This window comes from Lutra lutra, chromosome 5 (genome assembly GCF_902655055.1).
Source record: "Lutra lutra chromosome 5, mLutLut1.2, whole genome shotgun sequence".
NCBI lineage: Eukaryota > Metazoa > Chordata > Mammalia > Carnivora > Mustelidae > Lutra > Lutra lutra.
The window spans coordinates 82,107,824-82,118,943 of NC_062282.1; the positions used below are offsets into that span (position 1 = coordinate 82,107,824).

Here is an 11,120-nt window from a genome sequence, read left to right on the forward strand (position 1 = left end):
TGTGGGTTCTCATCATATACCTACCTACATGTTGGTATAGTCTTGCAATGCTTAAATTAAGTTAGAGGCCCAGCTAGTATAAGCCTCCATGATTAGTTCAGTGATTCCTCCAGCTAGCTGGAAATAGGGGAAGATTTAGGGTTGTGGGCAGGTCCAGAAGAACCAGTTTACTTCTGAACCATTTCTTCCCTGTTTTTCATGAGGAGGTAGAACCAGAAGTCACCCTGTTCTGTTTTTATGGTTTTGCCAGTTTTCATGCCCTGTACTTGATGTGTCTGTGTCTGGCCTCTTTATTGCTGTCCAGAGTCTTGGAAGGGCTCCACCACATTAAGGAGATTCCAGCCACTCTGAGTTTTTCTTTTAATGGGGTCACAATTATTCTTAGCTTTCCTAAATTCATCAATGGTGGCAGAGCGGTTCCTAATGGTGAGTTCCCTAGGTCTTCTCCTTCTCACCTTTGCCTCAGCTGATCCTTTCCTCCTCCAGTTAGGAATGTGGATGGATTCTGTCAATTGCCTTCATAAATACTTATTAAATCTAATTTTTGTTGAATTGTTTTTCTGTAATTCTAACTAGAAAGACCATCAAAATATTCTAGTGATGTAGCTTTCATAAGTGACACCTGATAACAAGTCCAACAACTTCAACGATGGTATTGCTTAGGGAAGTCCTGCACTCCCACTCTGCAGCAGCAAATTTCAGGTGGAATAGAATTTATAATAGTCATTGTTATTTGTCTTTGGGTACCTTCCTTCCCTTAAAGGAAAAGCTACCAACGTAAATGTTGACGAGAGATTATCAGCCTCTGTTCACAAAGCTTGAGCAATTCTCAGAGCATGGCTTAGGAATGCTTGGAGTGGTGACAGCATTGAAATTCTAATCATGTTCTGAGAAACCTCTTTTACTAGGTCATAACTGCATACTCTTGAGATCAAGACAGAATTGTCTCTCAAATCCTTTCCATCAAACTTCAGGGTTCTACCCTTTTCTCCATCATCTTATTGATCCTCCTCAGCACCCCATGCCCAGACCAAGTGGTCTCTTAAAATCACTATTCTATAAAATCTTTAGATTACTCTTTCATGGTCCAGAAAGCTCCCGAGTGTGTGAATCTCCAACTCTTAATTAATTGTTGAGACACAGTGGTGCTTTGTGATAAGGCGCATATTAAAAAAAAAAAAGGATTAGTAAGCAGCCTAGGTAAAGAACTACATAAATCAATTAAAAAAAAGATAACCATACAGAATTACAGATAGAAGATATAAGCAGAAATTTCATGAAGAAATCCAAGTGGCTAAGAAGCATATGAAGAGATGCTCAACCTTACTAGTATTCAGAGGACTATAAATTAAGACAACCAGATGACCCATAAAACCAAATGAACCATTCCTAACCATAAAACTGGCAAAATTTAAGAAATTCTCCAATATCAAGTTCAGGTGGGGAAAGGGAACTCATCATCACTGACATGCCAACTGGTGTAATCACCTTGGGAAATCCTTTGGTAATATGAAGTGTAGTTTGAAATGCCCATAGTCTAACACGCTCAGTCCCATTTCTGGGTTTATATCCCAGTGAAGTTTTTATACATATGCAGCAGGGAGACATACCAAAGAATGTTCTTTGCAGCATTGTTTTAAATAACAAAAAACTGGAAACAACTCAAATATTCATCTGTAAGAGAATAGGGATTAATAAACTGTGATCTACTGATAACCATGTACAACAGCTAAAATAAACGAGGAACATCTTCATACATCAATACGGACAGATCTTAAAAACTGTTGCATGAGAAAAAGCAAGTTACATTTTTATACCATTTATTTAAATTAAAAGTGGTAGCATGGTAATGCTTTACAGCACTTATGGATATAGTAGACATACACACTCAGAGTAAAGTTTAAAAACATGGATTAGACATACTCTATGCTCACAATAAGAGTTGCTTCTGGGTTTGAAGAGAGGTAAACATGTTTGAGGATGAGAACAAAAGGGCTGTCAACTTTCTCTGTAATGTGTGTGTTTATTTCTTTAAGTAGAAAAGATCTTGAAGTAACTATTGCAAAATATTGTTCATTTTGAATGGGGAGTACATCAGTATTTGTTGTATGATCCTTTGTAAATATTAGTTGTTTTTGTCAGTAAAAATATCCCAGACATTTACACTCTAGATCACTGGTTTCCTGTAACTAAGTCCCTTGGGAGCACCTGCAGAGGAGAGGGGCTTCCCTTCTCCCTCTGTACCTTGGAAGCTCTTGGGTTAGACACTGATTCCATCTGGGCAAAGATTTTCTAGAAGCATTCTGCTCAGCTCCACACATGGTAAATACCCTTAGAGGGCAATATCAATCCAATGGAGAAACTATTTTAGCATTATGATTCATCTGCAGTGCTTTATTATTTTTTAATATTTTAGAATGTTAGAATACTATCTAAATATTAAACGACTCAAATGAGACATTTCTGCACTCAGACAGTATTCCTCTTTGTCGTCTCTTTTTCATCTTTAGCTGGTATTCTCAGGAGTGTACAATCCTCTGAAAAGTAAATTGTGAGCTCCTTATTTTAAAACACAACAATATTGGAGGTAGACACCTGTTCCTCCACCTCTCCAGATTTAATAATCATGCTTTTCCATAACTAAAAGCAAGAGCCTGAGTATTATGAAAAAGAAAATCCAGGGGAAGAACTGCATTTCTCTGGACCTCACCAGCACTATCTGCAGTGGTGTGAAGTGTTTGGAAGGAAATTCTGCCTTGCCTAGGGCTGGAGTGAGGGCTGGAATTGAAGAGAGAGGATCAATACGGAAGCTGTCTCAGCTCCGCCTGAAGTGCTGTGGTGATTAGAGGAAATGGCTTATCAGTTCCTCTTACAATCTGGAAAAGAAATCATTTATGGAAACAACGGATCACTGGCAGAGCCCATCAGCTGTAGTTTCTGAGATATATATCTTTATTACTATCAGGTACATGAATCAGAAGGAACCTCAATTCTACAACCCAGTGGTTATCCCACATAAATGCTTTACACTGGTTATCAGACATGGAAGGTTATTATATATAAAACATACATATATATAATATATTTATTACACATATATTATACACATATGATTGTTATATATTATGTAATATATGTTTTATGTGTATAATATAGTAGGCATATATGGTTATTTTATATATATAACCAGGGAAAGCTGGAATTTTAATTTGTCTTATAAGTAAACAAACACTGGTTTTACATTTATTGTCTAGATAGCTTACTAGGTTCCTTATTAGGGAATTCCAAATCTATTGTGGCTCCATTATAAGGACCAGCAGGAAGAGGAGGAGCGGAAGGATGCAAGATAGAGTTACTCTGGTCATGATGTGTGCATTCACTTGAGCTGCTGGAATACTCTGGGTAAGTTCAAACAGCTCATGTGAAGTCAAGAAAGAGAGAACTTTTTCCTGATTAGTGCTGTATAGGGACCACTGAAAAAGAACACATAGAAAAACGCATGTGCCTTTGCAAAAAGAGCCAAGGCAGAGCTGACATAAAACCCCTTTTCATCCTGCAAGTTATTTCTGGACTAGAATGTTTAAATAAGAACAAGATGGATAGTTCCTGAGGATTTCAGAGCTGGAACAGAAAACCTTTTAGCTAAGGCAGGGTAGAACTGTGGAGGCTGTCACATTTCAAGGAAAAAGTCTTCAACCATGGAGAGTTGGCTCAGAAGGCAGTGGTTGGGCAGCTGGAGTCTAACGACTCATACCTTTTAACCAGTAAAATCTGTTTCTAGGTCCTTGAAAATGTTGGATCCTTGTGGTCAGGTCTGGCTGGGGAATTGCACTGCGGCATCAACAATCCATACTGATCTTGAACCTTTTCCTACTAAGTAATTCAAACAGACCCCAGGATACTTACTGGGACTTTGAGGGCCACATAAACAACAGCTCACTTCCCCTCTGGGATGAGATCTCATTGAGAAACATAACACTGGAAATGAGATGGGTAAAGATCAAAATGCCAGGTTTTCATGATGAAGTAGAGCAGGACATAATGTGGATCTGTGACCACCAACACTTTTCTCTCTGAGGAAACCCTCCCAACATGCAGGGCAAAGGGGGAGAGCTGCAGGCCCCCTGTTAGGCAGGCTACTCAGCACATGGGTGCAGAGATGAAAGAGAGAAAACTGAGCCCCAGGCCCAGAGCCTTCTCCCCAACTTACCCAGCTGGTTGAGGGTGGGTGGGGAGAAGTAGAGGGAAGGAAGAAGGAAGAAGAGAGCAGGAAGAGAGGTCCAAATGTTTCAGCCACACTTTTCCTGTCTAGGGGAATGTGCCCCTCCACAGAAGTACAAAAAGTGTTATATTATTTATAATTGACTAAAATCCTCCATCCTAGACAATATAATAGATCTCTTAATTTTAGTCCACATCCTAGGGGGTCAGGCTAGTTGACCTAAATAGAAAAACATACTTTGGCATCCCCAGGAGCCCTCAAATCTCCCCTCTGAAAAATTATACATTAGTTGTGGTTGAGAACCAACAAGACCAGACCATCCTCCTCATTACAGATACAAAATCAAGGAGCTCCTAAGAACCACCTACTCATGGTCACAGCTGGCTTAACTGCAGCTGGGATGAGAAGCCAGGGCTACTTCTGGGAGCCAATGGCCTCCCTGGAAAGAACTGTATTTAATTTAGTGCTGGAATATAACTAATTACCTTTTTCAGTGTTTATTACATAACAAGTGCAGTTCCGAGCACATGCGTTATCCCATTTAATCCCTATAATCACTATGAGATTGGTAATATTGTTACTCCCATTTAACAGATGAAAATATTGGTGTCTCAAGAGGGCTTTACCCAAAGTCACTCAGGGAGTGAGTATAGAGCAAGGACTCAAACCCAGTCCTGGGGGCCAGAGTCCAGCCTTCTCCACCACATCAGGGCTCAAAGAGTCCTTTAGAGAAGAGCCTGTCTAACCTCCTCCATTTTACTGCAAGGGAAACAGGTCCAGAGAACAGTGGGAGCTTGACTACACTTATTTTATAAATGTAACTCAGATTGCCCAAAGATTCTTCCTGATGGTGGGTTTTTTGGGTAGTTTCCAGAAGAAATGGATCAATTCATCTCTTCTCCTTATTAATATATAGAAGTCCACATGATAAGTGCTCAAGAAGTAACACAATAGAGCCTTTGACTTCTCACACAATTAATGATGAATATCAGAATATTTGGTGGGTTCAGTTAACCCACTACAGTTTCATTTATTGAGATGATTTCCAATTAAAAACTTATTAACCAAGTACTGAGATAATAAGGAAAACCAAATGCCAAAATATATTCTTTAATTACATGAAGAAGTCTTTGCAAATAAAAGCTATGTAATATATTTTGATTTCTCTATAATAAACAAGCAGCCGTACTGAATTCTAATTACTAACAGGAATTCTTGATCCTTAAATATTAGAGATGGAAAATAAATATTTTCATAAATAAAATTACTGCAACTTTAATAGAAACAGTGGGGTCTTCCGATATATTTGGTATCTATGCAGAGTCAATGAAATGGCCACTACATTTAATTTGATTCATGTAGATTATCATGATATACTGAGCCTCATTTTCTGTCTATTCCCCTCATCCAAACACACAGAAAGGAAGCTTTTGGAGGGGGCAGTATAACACAGGCAATACCCACAGACAATTAAAATAAAGAAAGATGGCCAGGACATGAGATTGTGTACTGATTCTTGTCACATCACTGTCCCTGAGAACCATGGGGGAAATTCATTAAGTGGATGAGAACATTAGCCTGGAAACTGACACTTTCAATTATGCTGAGATTTTGGCCCCAAGTCCTAATGTTAAACTTGATGGAGCTAGGCCAGGTCACAGGCAGGATTGTTTTTAGTGAGTCTTGATATGTTCAAGTATAGAACTAAGCAGGCTGAAGCTTCACCTTTTTCTCCAAGACTCAAGGCCCTATTCCTAAATTTTATGATTTCTATGTGGAGTTGGCTGGTTGGGAGTACACCTACTGGCAAGGGAGCAGAGCCCTGGGAAGTCAGAGATCACCCACTTGTAGCCTAAAGACTATAGCCGGCCACAAAATACATTTTATTTGGCTTCAACAGCATTTAAAATTATAATTAATTTTAAAATCTAGAGGTTTTGTTCTTATACATGAAATAATTAGATTTCTAGCATTCTTAAAAAGCTGGCAGATGTGGCTAACTGTGCCTACTTTCTTCTAGGAGGCTGGAGCCGCCTCATGGTTACCCTTTTGATGAGTCACGGACTCCTGCTCGTACCCAAAGCCCCCAGCCTGGTTTGTCTATCTCACTGCATGTATAAATTACCTAGCTCTGTGGTATTTGACTTTATAATTCATCTTATCTAGACTTCTGGAGAAGCAGACATTCTCCCAGCTCAACTCTGACATCTGCCCTAGTCATGTCTTTGGTTTTGTGCAGTCTTGTCCTTCCTTTGAGAAGGGAATGAAATGTAACATGGCAGCCATCCTCATAGGAGGAGGACAAGGAGGAGGTCGAAGAGGAGGAAGAGGGAAAGAGGAGGAGGAAGGAAAAGAGGAAGAGAAGGAAAGGGAAGGTGGAGAGGGAAGGACTGGAGGGAAAAGTTGACCCTGTTGGAGGTCAACATGGTGCCTAGAATAGGTGTATAAGAAACTATCTTAGTCCTTGACAACCCAACATGAAAACATTATTCAATCTTGTCAATTCTGCCAAAACACAATCAATCCTGGTGGGGTGGAGGGGGGCAGGGATAAATGAGTAAAAGTACATCAGCCGATCCTACCTTTTTGTCCCAATTGACCATTACCTTTCATGCTCACATTTACTTGAGTGAAAAAGACAACTCTATTTCAAGGATAATTAAAGTAAGGATCTTGCTAGTCTGGTCACTGACTGTAAAAGGGAATTTTCTTGCTTCATTTATGAAGTTCCCATCAGGTAACTGAGGTGGGTATGTCGGAACCTGGGTGACAGAGGAGAAAGAAGACCAGAAACAGCATGGCCCCATCATCAGTATTCAGAGTTAAAAGGCTTGAAAATGAGTTAACTGTGATTTATCAGGGTTCCCAGAGTAATTCATTCCCATTTCCTTCACTCCTGAATAATAAGCTTCATATCTTTTTGAGTGGATAATATTTCCAAAATGACCTGATAATTTATTTCACATTGTCTTGGTATAATAATTCCCTTCTGTATTAAAGCCGTGTCCACAAAGGAATAAATAAGTGGATAAAATCCTTTGGACCAAACTCCTGTGCTGCAGGGTGAGCTCAGGGACATTGAGGAGACCTGGATTGTTGCCTCAGCTATGCCATCAACCACTGAATGATTCAGCATAGTCACGCCTCCTCTCTGGGCCTCAGTATTCCCATCAGGAAAAAGGCATGAACAAGGCACTTCCTCAGATATTCTGCAGCTGTTATCTTTTCAGAAGCAAAGAGCTGTGAGAAGTGTCCCTAAATTTAAGACAGGCCAGTACCACTGAGGATGAACCCTTGAGCAGATACAATAGTAGTATGAATTTCTCTCTGCATTTCTGTATGTAAAGACCTCCTATTCAATTTGATTGTTTAATTAAGTTAAAAAAAATACAGTTAAACCAAGAAATCATAATGTATGATATATACCTTAGGTATTTTAACACACATAAATGTTCATTTATCTCCTAGTTTTTCACAGGCCAAAACCTTCTCTTTGGTTTTGACTCTGCTGATTGCAGTCACCCATTAGGAATTCTCCATGGTTTTCAGTTTTGATTTGTTTAAAGGGGCACAAGAACTTTAAAAACTTTGGGAAGCAATGTAACTTATAAAATTCTTCTAGAGTTTTATAATTCTGTACCATTACCTGATTGTCTCTCACCTACACCTTACTCATCACATTTTCTAGTTGCTTCCCTTTATCAAGACCCCAAAGAAGTCAACTTTTTTTTCATAAGAATAAACACTGTTCTTGCCTTCCCAGTTCATTAGTTAATATACATATTTTCTAGTTTTTATTTAAATTCCATTTAGTTGATATGCAGTGTAATATTAGTTTGAGGTGTTTAATTTAAGTGATTCAACACTTACATACAGCCCCTGGTGCTCATCACAAGTGCACTTGTTCATTCCCATCACTTATTTAACCCATCTCCCTACCCATCTCTGGTAACCATCAGTTTGTTCTCTATAGTTAAGAATCTGTTTCTTAGTCTGCCTCACTTTTCTCCCCCCATGATCATCTGTTTTGCTTCTTAAATTTTACATCTGAGTGAAATCATATGAGATTTGTCTTTCTCCGACTGACTTATTTTCCTTAGCATAATACTCTAGCTCCATTCCTGTCATTGCAGATGGCAAGATTTCATTCTTTTTTAAGGCTGAGTACCTTAAAATACCATAATATATACCACATCTTCTTTATCTATTCATCTGTTGATGGACATCTGGGCTCTTTCTGTAATTTGGCTTTTGTTAATAATACTGCTACAAACATTGTGGTACATGTATCCCTTTGAATTAGTATTTCTGTATCCTTTGGGTAAATACTTAGTAGTATAATTGCTGGGCCATAGGGTAGTTCTATTTTTAGCTTTTTGAAGAACCTCCACACTCTTCTCCAGAATGGTCGCACCAATTTGTATTCCCACCAACAGGGTAAGAGGGCTCCCCTTTCTCTCCATCCTCACCAACACCTATCATTTCCTGTGTTGTTAATTTTAGCCATTCTGACTAGTATGAGGGGATATCTCATTGTAGTTTTGATTTTCATTTATTTCCCTGATTATGAACAATCTTTCAGATTATGAATAATCTTGAGCATCTTTTCATGTGTCTGTTGGCCATCTGGGTGTCTTCTTTGGAGAAATGTCCAGTCACATCTTCTGCCCATTTTTAAAAACTGGACTGTTTGTTTTTTGGGTGTTGAGTTTTATAAGTTCTTTATAGGTTTTGGATACTAACCCTCTATCAGATATAGCATTTGCAAATATCTTCTCCCATTCTGTCAGTCACGTTTTAGTTTTGTTGATTCTTTCCTTCGCTGTGCAGGAGCTTTTTATTCTCATGTAGTCCCAATAGTTTATTTTTGCTTTTGTTTCCCTTGTCTCAGGGGACATTATCTGGAAAAATACTGTTATGGCTGATGTTAGAGAAATTATGTCCTGTGTTCTCTTCTAGTATTTTAATGGTTTCCTGTCTCACACTCAGGTCTTTAACACATTTTGAATTTATTTTTGTGTATGGTGTAAGAAAATGATCCAGTTTCATTCTTTTGCATGTTGTTGTCCAGTTTTCCCAACACATTTATTGAAGAGTGTTTTTTCCATTGGCTATTCTTCCCTTCTCTGTTTAAGATTAATTGACCATATTGTTTTGGGTTCATTTCTGGGTTTTCTATTCTGTTCCATTGATCTATGTGTCTATTTTTCTGCCAGTCGCATACTATTTTGATTACTATAGCTTTGTAACATAACTTGACATCTGGAATTGTAATGCCTCCAGCTTTGCTTTTCTAAGGTTGCATTGGCTTTTCAGGGTCTTTTGTAGTTCCATACAAATTTTAGGATAGTTTTTTCTAATTCTGTAAAAAATGCTGTTGCTATTTTGAGAGAGGTTGCATTAAATGTGTAGATTTCTCTGAGTAATATATAGACATTTTATCATTTATCTCTTCTTCTAATCCATGACCATGGAATATTTTTCCATTTCTTTGTGTCATCTTGAATTTCTTTCATCAGTGTTTAATAATTTTCAGAGTACAGATATTTTACCTCTTTGATATTCCTAGGTACATAATGGTTTTTGGAAAAAATGGAATGCTTCATGAATTTGGGAGTCATCCTTGCACAGGGGCATGCTAATCTTTGTATCATTCCAATTTTAGTATATGTGTTGCTGAAGCAAGTACTCATCAGTTAATATTTAATTACATTATGAAACTGCAACCATATGTGTAATTGGCATGAAAAGGTTTGGGAACAAACACTACAATATTTGATAAGTACAAAACTCAAATGGAGTGCATGGATATACTAGACTCAGGCATATGAGATATTAGTCATCAGCATGCTGCCCATTTGCTTAAGTCAGTTAAGTGGAGTTGGATCAGTAGGGCCACCCACTGAATATTTTATCAATTCAGGTTATTTGCAAGTAATTGAAAACCAAATTAACAAACTTAGGGAAACAAAGACATTTATTGGTTGGATCTGAAATGACACAGCAAACTGAAGGAAAGGCTAAATAACCAGTTCTCGGAAAGATGGGTGCTAGGGAAGCACTGGGTATCTTGGGAGCAGGCAATGGACAGTCTCTTCCAGGTTTATCACTGAATGAATTGGCTCCAATGTTTTTTCATCTTTGTGTCACTCTGATTAAGATCTGAATGTCCACAAGAAGGTCTCTCACTGGCTAACATATTACACGGACTCTCCTCAACCAAGGAACAGCAGATGCTGGAAAGGATCCTCCCCAAGACTGCATGCTCTGGGGCGGGATCATTGTCCAGACAGGGTGCTATAAACAGAGGAGGGGGAATGCACGTGGTGACTGGTAAGTGTGGGCAAGAAATCATATTAGCCAGAGGGAGATTTAGAGCTGTAGAAGTTAGTTCTGATCTATCCAGAAGAAGGTAGAAGGTGTTAAGAATACAAGGAAACCTATGGCTGCTGACTGTTGCTTTATGCTTTGACATATATTTTCCAGCAGCTCTCAAGACCTCTATGTTCTGGATCTCTGAGTGAAATGTGCCAATTTCCTCCACCATCCAGATTGTTCCAGCTGAGTGTAAGTGTGGATGTCTTGATCCAGGCCCCCGTTTGTCACTACAGGATCTTGGGTGAGCCATTGCTTCTGAATACCCCAGTCTCTTTATACACAAGATGAAAGATCCTTCTAGATGTAATGTTTTGTCATTTCTATATCTGGACACATCCCCTTTCTTCATACATTTGAGTATAATTCAGCAAAAACAGATATATCTTTATATTGTTTGATGGAATTATTTTGCATGCCAGGAAATATTAAAGTGAAAGCTCCACTTTGGTTTCAGTGGAACTGTATAAAATGTAAATATGGTTCTTAGAGATAAATTAAAATACCAATAAAAAGCATTAAA

At 38.5% G+C, this 11,120-nt stretch overlaps 1 non-coding gene across 1 annotated transcript; it reads right to left on the reverse strand.

Annotated features, from left to right (window-relative positions):
- Nucleotides 1-9,808: 9,808 nt before the first annotated feature.
- LOC125101410 (U6 spliceosomal RNA) lies at nucleotides 9,809-9,911 on the reverse strand. Its single transcript, XR_007127825.1, has one exon. It is a non-coding gene; the product is annotated as a U6 spliceosomal RNA (small nuclear RNA).
- Nucleotides 9,912-11,120: the final 1,209 nt, after the last annotated feature.